Here is a 12,357-nt window from a genome sequence, read left to right on the forward strand (position 1 = left end):
GTGGCTCTATATTTTCAATCATTAGGCTCAAACATAAATGAACTTATTCATAGTTGGTAATACAACCAAATCAACTAACTAAAACAAAATGACAAGTACCAAAATGTGCACGTGTGACTCCGGTCCTGCAGAGGGCGGTAATGAGAATCCTAAAGTGGTCACTGCGGCGCTATCGGCTGGATTTGGTGGGTGACACTCAATAAGGAATCTGAATCAGAATATAAACGGAAATAAAAGCGTGTGAACGTGTAGTTTTAAACGCCGTGCTAAGCCAATCGCTCATCTGGCGCGAGTGGCGGTAACACGTGGTGGAATCGAGTGAGGTCATGTGGAAAACGGTCAAATCGGGTCGTCGGCCATATGACTTATGCAGCAGGAAATCGATGAGGGGGTGGCGGGCTGTTTTCCGCCCTCCCAAATTCGGGAATGGTGACTTGTCTGTTGAAGCTGGCAGACATCGCACATCACCACACGTGCACACACACACACACACATTCCCAGACGGCACACACACTCACATTCATTCATCACCAGGAAAAAAAAAAAACGAAAGATGAGGCGCATAGTCTGCACGTGACTTGTGTGATGCGTTGTCATGGCGACGGGATATTTAGTCCACCAACAGGGGCAGAGAAGATTGTTTCCAGACCAATGTGTGTGTTTCTTGACATCCACACACAATCGCACTTACTTGTGGTGCTATGCGCGTACACAATTTGACAGTAGCCTACATTGTTTGCAGTAAGCTGTGTCGGAGCGTCTGCATCCAATCGTCAGGATATATACAGCGAGGACAGCGTAAACAAATGACACTCTGCTGCCGTCTGTGTGTGTATATGAAAAGCCGCTGAAGCATTTATTTGATATCCTTGACATCCAACTAAAGGCCCAAGTATGTTTTTGGTCCTCACTAGTAAGACATTTCAGCGTGCTAGTTAGAATGAGTGACTTACTAGTGCAGTTTTTCCATGACTAGTGCCACACCTGGTCAACTAGTACAGAATTAAACCGTACTGAAACCTTACTAATAAACTGTTCTGGGCTAGTTACACTACGAGGTCGAACTAGTAGGCATGCGCCACGCACTAGTAGCCTTCTGGACTGTACTAGCAGCACCACAAGTAGTTTGCTTTCACTAGTTACTCCTGTAGCAAGACTGCCCTTGCCGTTTTACAACTTGAGACATTATGAAATCAAATAACTACTTAACATCGATTCACTAAAAGTACATAGTTGAGTAGTAGTCGTTGCACAGACGTCAACTAGTGTACCGTTTTGCCTCAGTAGCAATACAGTATATAGAAGTCCTGCGTGAATGCCAAAGTTGTCTTACTAGTGTGTATAAATGTTACTAGTACATTCATCTTAATCTGACTATCAAGTATATGACATAAATGCATTTTTGATCTCTATCTTAAGGTGTACTAGTATGCTGTTTGTCCTCACAATTTATTTACAGACTGTACTATTAAGACAACTACAAGCTACTAGTGAGCACTACTGAGTCAAAACTGTGCACTAGTTTACTGCCTGCTTTAAGGACTATTATCCTGAGTAGTTCCAGTAACACTGAACTAGTAGCACTAGTGGTGCACAGATGTAAACTAGTGCAAAGTTTTGTCAATTCAAGGCCGATGGTGACTTACAGGCAAGTTTTTTTTTTTTATTACAGGATAACATTTCTGCATACCAAAAACTTTGGTATACTAGTAGAACAAGTTAATTACGAGTGAGGCAAATATACTATTGCATATTTGGTGCTACTAGTATGGTCCAGGAGGCTACTAGTGTGTGACATCATCGGTTAGTTGGGCCTCGTAGTGTAGATTCAATGATTACTAGTAGGCCAAAAGTGGCACTAGTAGTGGAAAAAAAATACTTGTAAGAAACAGTTCAGTTCCCATTATTTCCTCTACTAGTGCCAAAGAATGGACTTGAGAGGTCCCACCTTAATTTGATTCCCAGTGGGTGATCCTCACTTCTCCACACTTCAGTCGATTGAAGACAGCGCTGCCTTCGTCCATGCATGGCAGCACACACACACACAGACACACACACACATTTCGGGGAAATTTGGGCTTGGAAAGGTGCACACGCCGTGTGTTTACATCCCTGACAAATGGCCTCCATCTGCCTCCTCTAAAGCAGCTGAGACGTATCACTTCTCCTCCCTTGCATCTCTTTTCGCACATTAGCACCTTTCGGGTATTTATAGCAGTACATGTCTTGTGTTGTATGGATAGAAAGTGACAAAAAAGAAAAATTGCACTGCACATGTATTACTTGTATGGAAATGAACATTAATTATGAATGAATTCAATTTGAAGTATATTAATTAAATGCACTGCAGGTTTTAGTACTAAACCACTGAACATGTGATTGATTTTTTTTTTTTTGGTGTGAGATATTTATGACGCACATGAATGGAAACCGTTTCCCTTGCACAAAGTCATGCAGGAAGTTGTAAAGCACAACATTATTATTATTATCTCAAAATTTAGTCACGCAAACTCCGCCCCTCAAGGACATATTTGGATCGGAAAAAGCAAGTTTGGGAAACCGAGGTCTTATTTTAAGCGTGTGTGTGTGTGTGTTATGGCTGAACGCAGTGGACAATCACATCCACTGACAGCAGTGACAAAACACAGTTTGCGTGCGTATATCAAGAACTTAAAAATGTGTATTTGAAAAAGGCCACATATGAGCGTGTGTGTGTGTTTGTTTCCGTATAACAGATTTGTCGTGGGTGGACTTGTGAACAAAACGAGTGTACCGTAGTGAACAAGCAGGTTGCATGCCTGATTGTTTGCATCCACTTCATACTACATTATATTATTTGATATTTATTTATTTTTTTTAATACGGCTTTTTAATCGTTTGGGTCTCTTGACTTTGGATTTTTTTTTTTTTTGCACAAATGCGCGTGAACAGCACATACACGTGGCAAAGACTCTCTGGAATTTCCACTTACAACCCAGGTTTAACTTGGCTCCTCCCATGACACAATGATGTCACGTCAACACGCTTCAGTTTTGGCGCCATTTTGAAACATCATACAAAACGCACAAAAATGTTTCACAGAAGCTGAATTCATGAAGAGCAAAACGCGCAAGTTGGAAGTAGATTGCACACTGACAGGGAGTACGGCGTCTGCATTCAAGTGTGGTTTTACAGGCTGATAATGTCGTTAGCCGCAGAAGCTAACCACAACAGAATTCTGTCAGCGGCGGGCTAACGAGCTCACGCGCACACACACACACACGCCAACGCGCAACACAACGCGGTCTTTATAGAGGCTAATAAGGAGCATGCGAGCTCAAGCAAACATTCACACCTGGGACACGGCGCTACAGTTGAACTTCCAAATTAATTAAGGCACACACTCGCTACCTTACCCCTTGACGCGCCGCCGCGTTGGTCTCTTGTGTCCGCAGCTGTACGACGGAGCTCGTTTAAACATGGCAGCTGCACAACTTCACACATGAGTTAATTTACTTTTTTTTTAATTTTTTTTTTTTAATACACTGTTTTGTTTACTGTTATGAAACTCCAAGAGACGAGAGATACTATTAAGGCTGGGCCTTAAAATAAAATCTCACACACACCCCCCAAAAAGTAGATCAATAAAACCCAATGAACTAAAATGACAAACGCATTTTTTTTTTTTAACTTTTAACATTCTAATCAATTTTGAATACATTTGTATTCTTTTAAATAGAATAAAAACTTAAGTTATGGTCAACTATGAATCACAAAAAAAAAAAATACAAAAAGCTAAAGAAGTAATAACAGTGGCATACTCCGAGGTAGGTCCCCGCTTACGAAGAATTCCAATTACGCACAAAATCTGTGCATAATGCATTGTCGTAAACTGATTCCCGGCGTAAAGAGGTATGCCAAAATCGGTGTGCCAAAAATCAACCAATGAATTGAAAAAAGAAAAAACAAAACAAAACAGACGCTTGAATTATAATTTCCTCAGGTTATTAAACGGTAGAAAGACTCTTTGTCATGGATGATCGGTAGTCCTCATTTCAGTTAATGAGCAATAAATAGTTCTTTTATTTCTGTGTGTACTTAATTATATTTATTTTTAACGGCACACTGGTTTAAAAAAAAAAAAGAAAAAAAACAAGGTCAGTATAACTTCATTTTGGGTGTGGAACGGTTTAGTTGCTTTTCCATTCATTTCAATGAGAATCATTACCTCGATTTATGAACTTTTCAGGTTGCAAACGGAAACCAATTAGTTTTGTTACTCGAGGTCCTCCCCTCGCCCCCAACAATTCTGTGTCCCATTTCAGGCGATTTCGACTTTGGAGGTCCCTCAAGATACATAAAAGCCTGCTAGCGACGTGGCTTCCATTTTGCAGGTTCTTTTCCTCAGTTCACATTCGCAATGTGTTTGTGATGCCTGGCGGTCCTGTACAAACACATTTGTGGACACTGCTCGCCTTTATTGGACGGCAGAATGAAAAAGAGTTGATGAAGTCGTAAACAGATGCTCTTCATTTTATACCGCTATCTGTGTGGGGGTGTGTGTGTGTGTCTTTAAGTCCCTCTTTGTGTTATTTTGACTAATTTGTTCAGTTCATCTTCAGAGGGAGTTTCCCCCTGCTGTCTTCTTTATCTTTGTCCCTATCTGAAGTATGTCTTGCTAACCAAATAAGGACTTTTGGAACGTCCCGAGGACTCCCTCGTGCACACACACCCAGAAAGAGACACACACACACACACATCGGAAATGTCAGTGGTACGCTTGTAAATCTTGATTGGAAAAGTGTGCGTGTTGGTGTGTGTGTGCACCGTGACATGATGATAACTTCCACCAACTTGCCGGGAAACTGTCGGGGTGTCTTCGAAGTGATATCCTTATTAGGTAACCTAATTTGTGTGTGTGTGTGTAAAGCTTTGTCCAGATGTTGAACACCTCTGGGTGCTCACCTATGGTTTGAGGTGACATCTGTTTGGTGCATAATGAAGTAACATTGGTAATATTTAATTGGACAATTTAATAGTATGACATTTTAATAGAATAACGTGAAGTTTAAAAAGTTTAGGGGTCGTCGATTTATATTGTGTGGGGATTTTTTTTTTTTCTCTGATGTGCTCTACTTATACGAACACCAGGACTGCTACAAAAGCATAGTTTTGCTGGGAAATAATAACATTTAACAACTCATGGAAGTGCAAAAAAGAAGCAAATCTTCAATTTTGTATTATTGATGGCAACAAAATTAAAGTCGTGCATTGATTGAGTTTACCGTAATTCTCTCAGTGACCACGTTTGCCACTCAAAACATTCACGTCTCAGTACATCCACCATTACCCCCCCCCCCCGCCCCCGCCGATTTTGCCTCACCAGTACACTTCTGTGGTTACACCCCCGCCCCCCCCCCCCCCAAAAAAAGGATTGAATACTTTAAAAGAAGCTCAGTGAGCTCAAGTGGTACTTTGAGACTATTTGTTAAGACTTTTTCCATTCCACGAGACACTTTTCTTAATTTAATTAATCCAGTCAAGGGTGATGAGAGCAGTGCACTCACAAACACACACACACACACACTCGCGGGTTTTAATTGCAATTAGGCCAGCAAACATGCTGTAGGTGAGCGGAGGAGGAGAACAGAGACAGATGGCCAGGCTGTGGAACAAAGTCATGTTTGAATGTTTTCATACAAGCTAACCACTAATGAGCACACACCAAAACAACAAGAGGCCACGTGCGCGTGCGTGCGTGTGTGTGCGTGTGTATGGATCTTAACTGGTGTGAATACTTCAGGCGCATGTATCCTGGGTCCCCTACACAACTCCTACAGCTCACTCAGGTGCGCCCCCCCCCGCAAAAAGGGGAGCCCCAGATGCCAGAGTTACCGATCAACACAAAATGGGGCGGAGACAGGATGCATGAAAAAGTTTTGAAGCAGATATTTTGAATGACTTCCATTATTTGGAATTAAAGTTGAAAATGCAGTGAAAATTCAATATCACAGATTGTGGTACTTGTTCACTGCCATGGACGTTTATATTCGTCAAATGGAATGTAACCATTTACTGCCACAAGTACACTTTTCAACGGGCAAGCACAGAAGAAGGTCAGGAAGGTTTTTAAACCGCTATAATGACTAACATATTATAGTAGATGGTCACATTGCATTGCTTTGGAGTCCGCACAGCTTTCGAGTAGAGGATAAAGATTAGGAGTGAATATTGGCTTGTCACATTAATTATGAGCGAGAGGAATGTTGGAAGCGGGACACATTTTGTCACCTCACACTCGAACACAGTATGTATAAGCATGGATTAAACTGGGTAAGTAGTGGAACATGTTTGTATTGCAATAAGTAAGAAAATATTACGCAATTCCAAAGCCACTGACATTAAAGCCTTTCTCAGTTGTTGTTTGTTGTTTTAGAGGATGAGATTTCACAAAAGCAAGCGTTTGAATGTCAAGATTGAAACTTTTGGCAGTCAATAGGCAATAATGCCGACCCTAAACATGCAAAAAAAAAAATGGACATTTCTGATCTGAGGCAGACGTGGGCGAAATGGCGGGGGATGCAAGAGCAGCGACACAAAGCAAATTAGCCTCCTTTGACGTAATTGCTGCGGAAGCGCCACGTCAAGCGATGTCGAGATGACATCAATGTCAAGTGGAACCGACCGGGATGTGATGTACACGACCTCGCTTTGTCACCAACAGAGAAATGCGCCTTCCCAAAACTTTTCCAACAAAGTTGAAAGCATCCAGCAGTCCAAATTTTTTTGCTGAGATGAGCATTTTAAATGCAGGTGCAATTTAGCAAATTTGTAGATGAAAATTATTGTACTGTAAAAGAGGCAAGAGTGAGCACAAGCTGATCCAATGTTTTTTTTTTTTTTGCATCAAGTATATTTTCTGCCGTAGAAGAGCTAAACAAACGGAGATAACCCTCCTTCCTACACACACATTGAGGAAAAAAGTCTCTGGCTGCGGTTTCCCTGGAGACGCAATCGAGTTACGCTGCTCGAGGCGACAGATGGAGCCTGCGGTTAGCCCGCCACGAACCGACGGGGCGCACAATCACATCCAGGAATGGAATCCAATCGAAGAGAATCAAATAGAAGAGAAGAGATCGCATTTTCCAGCAGCTATCCTAAAACAACTTTGACATGAAGATGTCGCGAGAGCGTGTTCTCATAAATTTTGGATCGTTTGCACCGAAAGTAAGCGCATGACTTGACTCGATTGGTTCTTCACAGGATTTACAGAAGGGATGGAAAGAGTACGGATATGTTCTGCTCAAGTAAAACGACCATTTTTTGATGACATTATGGAGGAACACAAGGAGGAAACAAAATTTCTATACTTTCTCTACTACAAAAAAATCCAAATGAATAATTTTATGAGTAAACAGTCATAATGTTACAAGTTGTGAAAGAATAGAAAATGAGTTGATGGGAGAGAAGCAATATTTTTACAAGGACTTTTTTCAATTTGTCATGAATTTTGATGCGATAAAATAACGTAAAGAAAAGAGCTGAAATGTATAAAAAAATTTCAAGAATAAAGTCAGAATTTTTCAAGAAAAAAAGATATAACACAACATAGTTGTATTCTTTTTGGAGGGGTTGTACATTTTTACAAGAATAGCCAATATTTAGTCTCATGAGAAAAAACTTTTTTGACAAGGTAGACGCAATTGTAAAATAAAAAAAATATATACTCATTCAAGAACAAAGTGATAAATTCCTGCATTTTGATTTTTATGATTTTTATAAAATAATGTTTTTTCTTCCCCAATAAAGCTGCAATTTTACATGAAAAAAAATCTTTATTAAAGTACATGAGTGTAATTTTTTTTTGAAAAAGTCATCAATCCCCCCCCAAAAAAAAATTTAAAAAAAAGCTGGGTTTTTGATCATAAAAAATCCTTTGGGAGAAAAAGGCACAATTTTAGAAAAAAAGGGATACTCTAATCTCAAAGAACAAAGCGGTAATTCACAGAGAAAGTCAGATTCTTGCAATTGGAATTTTTCAAGAAAAATAAGTGATATATTTAAAGATTTATACCTGGGGGAAGTCGATATTTTATGAGAGTAAAGATGGAATCTGCAAAAAAGTATTTTTCAAGACTATGTAAAATCAGATTTTTGGGGATAGTTTTTTCCTAGAAAAAAAATCTTTCAAGAATAAATGAGCAATTCCCTGATAATATTTACATTTTTAAAGAAAATTTAGAGAAAAAAAAAAGCGCAACCATGACACGCATCTTAACATGCCACTCACATTCGTAAAGCTAGCAAAGATTTTCAAATTGTTCTCGACTCCTTGTCTTCAAGGTTCAGCGAGGTCAACGATGAGACATTGATTGACTTGCATCACCTGTTCCTGTTCCTGCGCGCATCCACTCACTCATGCATGCTCAGCACATCACGCTTGACAAAAGACGAATGAAAAGTGAATTCCCGCTTCGGTTTGAGGGGCCATTCTTTTCCTCGGCTGCCACGGATAATAGATGAGCTTCTCTATTGATCAGAAATAGTCTTTCTCCTTTTATTGATCGCTCGATAGCGGGTGGAGTCTGCGCTCCATCAGGTGGAGAGTTTTCAAAAAGTGGCTGACGGGGGGGGGGGGATTAGCTGACTTCCCAATGCCAGTGAGGACTTCTCGTGCATCTACGTTGCTGCCAACTCAGAAGGAACTGGTCGATTTTCTTCCCAGACAGAATGCACATGCCGTGCACCGACAGAAAAGAGTTGAGACAGCATTTTGTGGAGATGAAAAAAAAAAAAAATGGAACAGATTACACGTTATGGTTTGTGAGTGAAACCAAAGCTGATAAATGTATTTACTCCCTCCGAAAAATTACTGTGACGAGTTCCAATATTTTTCAAAAATTAGTATTAGCTAGACATATTATATGAGCAAGCAAGCCAGGATATTTTGAAAATCAAGCTTATGAAAAAAAAAAAAGAGGAAACCGTACAAGAAAATGATCAATTGCAATTTGAGTGCAAAAATTGTCTTTCCATCTTGCAATAATTTTGTTTTAAGTTCATGAAAGAAAAAAACAGGACGAGTCAACCCGTATGGAACACAAATTGTTTCCAATCGTATACAGTTCAAACCAGAATTTTGATTGTCACGCCAAAAGAATTATTTTAATGTTGGATGAAAGTGACAACAAAATTAAAGTAATTCATGAGTGTTATATGTATACATATATATATATATATATATATATATTTCTTTTTATTTTTTTCATTTTTTTTGTAATTATTTTTTTTTTAAGAATCACTTCCTATATTAATTGAAAAAAAATCACATTACAAAATAAACATAATGTAACAAGTATATACTCACTAAAAACTGCCTGAAAAAACTCATATGCTTAAAAGTTGTTACAGTCAAGAGTTGACAACACCCAAAAAAGTTGGAACTCCACAAAAAAATTTGGTCCCCCCCCCCCCCCCCGCCACCCTCATTAAATCGTTACTATTGAGTGTTTCGTTTGGGTGCAAAGTTGTCAGCTGAGCGCCACAGTGGAATAAGATACAGTAAGAGTAATAGTAAACATCCTCATTACGTGACAGTGACAAATCCTCCGCTTCCTTCTCCCTGATGTCAACAGACACCTGTCAATCATTTCGACATGGCTGCGGACGAGGTGGCCCTAATTGGAGCTGCGCGATGCCTTGCACCGCTTGACGTGCTGATGACATCATGCTAAGAAAACATTGCCAGTCACGCCACTCACTGAGTGGTCAACACAAACAAATACCATGTAAAAAAAAAAAAAAATCTCCTTCCCTTTGAGAAATTTATTTAATACTAAATGAACAAATGAATATATGGATGGATGCACTTTTTGTTCATTTTTATCTGGAGCGCTTGACATTTTCCCAGTTATTTCCGCCACTTAAGTCTGTAAGTGAGCTCCCAACATTTGTTCCAGTGGCTCGGGTGACCTGAGAGAAACTCCCCATTTGAAAAAGAAACTTTTTGTTTATTTGTTTGGCCTCTATTTTTACCGACGGGCCGCGGGCGGTGGCAGCTGTCCCAACGCAGCTGGAATCTGTACTTGCGTGCATAAGAATCATTATAAGGGAAGCTTATTGGATGGTAGGTATCAAGGTGGGCAAACGGAGTGAATTCCACCTTTCTGATTGTGTGCGTGCAAGCGGGTGAGAAATGGTTTCATCTTTGTTTTTGTTTCATTAGCTCCTCCAAAATTATCCTGGCCCATCTGCTCCCTCAAAGTCGCCACCCCCCCCAACCCTCCACTCCCCACCCCCCCGACCGTTCCACTGCCACCACCAACACGCTACCTTTCATTTCTCACCAGATTCCCTAACACGACCCCCCTGGCTCTCATCCCTGACACGCAAAGGTGCGCTAAATCGCTGCAAAGTCATCAAAAAAAAAGGAAAAAAAAAAAAAAAAAAAGAAAAATCATCTCGGCTGTCCGCCTGGAGCCAATTCAAAGTGCAGCCACTGCCTTGCTGAGTCACAGTTAGCCCTTTTTGTGCGAAATAAAATCTAAAAGCATGACGACGTCAACATTTGAAAATCTTTTAAAATAGAAAATCAGGCTTGTCAGCAGCCCATTTGAATGCTGTTGCTAACCAATATAGCAGCATCAATCTCTCAGGTGATTTAAATCATCATTTAAATGGGTGGCGTAAGAGATCAATTAAAGGCTTCTACATGAAAGCAGATGATCTTGGTGAAGCGGCACGTGGCTCGTTATTGGAGGTTAGTGTTAAGTGCTCCGGGTTTCAAGATTGCGGTCCCCTTATATTGTCATTTTTTTTTTTTTTTCGTACAGTTAATCAGTTTCGTGTAACTCTCCTGCATACTGGGTGCACTGTAATTCCACTTTTAACCACTAGGTGATGGTGAAAACTTATTTTGCATTGTTCAACAACAAAATGTGCACGTGAGGTGCTGGTTTAACTTTTGACCACTTGGGGTCGCCATCCTCAATTTCCATGCATATAATATCGATGAGTGTGTGTGGCTTCATGAAGCGGGGCCTGGCCCGGTGAGTGACGTGGGGGTCGACAAGTCAGCGTGCAAAATAGGCTGGCTGTTAATTGGCTAACCGTTAGCCAGTCTGTGAATTCAACACCTTGACATCAGATGCGGCAACGGCATATCGTACAGGAATGTACTGAATAATTATTTATTTCTTTTTGTTGGCATTTGTTCAATGAAGCTCTCAAAATTTTCAATGAATCAATTGTGGCGTCCGGACAATCATGCTGGGGGTGTGATGATATTCACGCTAAGCTTTTTATTCAAGTTTTGTCATATTTGTCCACATTTTGAGTTTCATTTGACATATTTCATTGAAAATAAGTGACGTTATATCGCATTAAAAAACTAAAAAATTTTCCTAATTCGGCACTGAGATTATAAAAAAAATCCTTGACATTATTTATGAAAAGACGCATGGTAAATAAAGTCATTTTCTGTTGTAAGGAGACACAAACAAATTAACAACATCAACTTTCTTTAGTAGCATTTAATGATCTTCAGGTTATATGTTTTAATTTGGAGTTCCACTTTTTATTTCCTGACGGAGCAGAAATCTGTTCTCGCCAAATCCCGCAATAAACCCCGCAGACAAGTTTAGGAACAGAAAGTAACAAACATAAAGGATGATGCAGGCTGATATTTCCCTGAGGAGGAAGCCAAACAAAGTTAGGGGGGGGGGGGGTCAAATTTCTCCAAAACAATGCTGCTGAAAGTCAGTGGGGTGGAGCCGTGATTTTGTTTTCTTCAGTGAGATAGTTTTTTTATTATTATTATTATTATTGATATTTTATTAGGATCTAAGCATGCTATGCAGAGAACTTTTATTTTTTTCCAGTATTGATATTAAACACAAAATTCACAAAACATAAGCTTGTGGCGTCCACAAATTTAGAAAATTCAGCTCCTTCAGCCTGTTTCGTTGGGCTGAATTTTGGTACATACAGTACACGAGTAGACCCACCAAAAACTCTCAAGAAGCCTTGCCTGAAAAAATACAACAAGTCTGCATTTTTGGTTGGAAGCAGACATTTCAGGGCATTTTTGGCTTTTTGGCCTTCAAAAATTAATTTGTCCTAAAGATTTTGTCAATTGACCTTACTATCAAATTTTATTAGACGGACGGACAACAAAAAATTGCAAAAATGTTGAATTTTGCCGTGGCGCGTAGGCAGAACGTGGTGCTGAAATTTGATGACATAAAACTAAGACTGTAATTCAACCGAAAGTCCCCCCAAAATATTAGTTTGCAACGAGAAATTTGGTGGGCTTGTCTATTATGAATAGAGCCACAAAAAAAAAAAATCTCAAGAATCTTTGCTGTTAAACAGGAAGTC

At 39.8% G+C, this 12,357-nt stretch overlaps 1 protein-coding gene across 2 annotated transcripts in view; it reads right to left on the reverse strand.

The window, feature by feature from the left end:
- slc8a1b (solute carrier family 8 member 1b) overlaps positions 1–12,357 on the reverse strand; it is an 85,319-nt gene that overhangs the window by 20,994 nt on the left and 51,968 nt on the right. The window lies entirely within an intron of this gene.

This window comes from Idiotropiscis lumnitzeri, chromosome 9, assembly GCF_059441095.1.
Source record: "Idiotropiscis lumnitzeri isolate Australia: NSW breed Sydney's pygmy pipehorse chromosome 9, RoL_Ilum_1.0, whole genome shotgun sequence".
NCBI classification, from domain to species: domain Eukaryota; kingdom Metazoa; phylum Chordata; class Actinopteri; order Syngnathiformes; family Syngnathidae; genus Idiotropiscis; species Idiotropiscis lumnitzeri.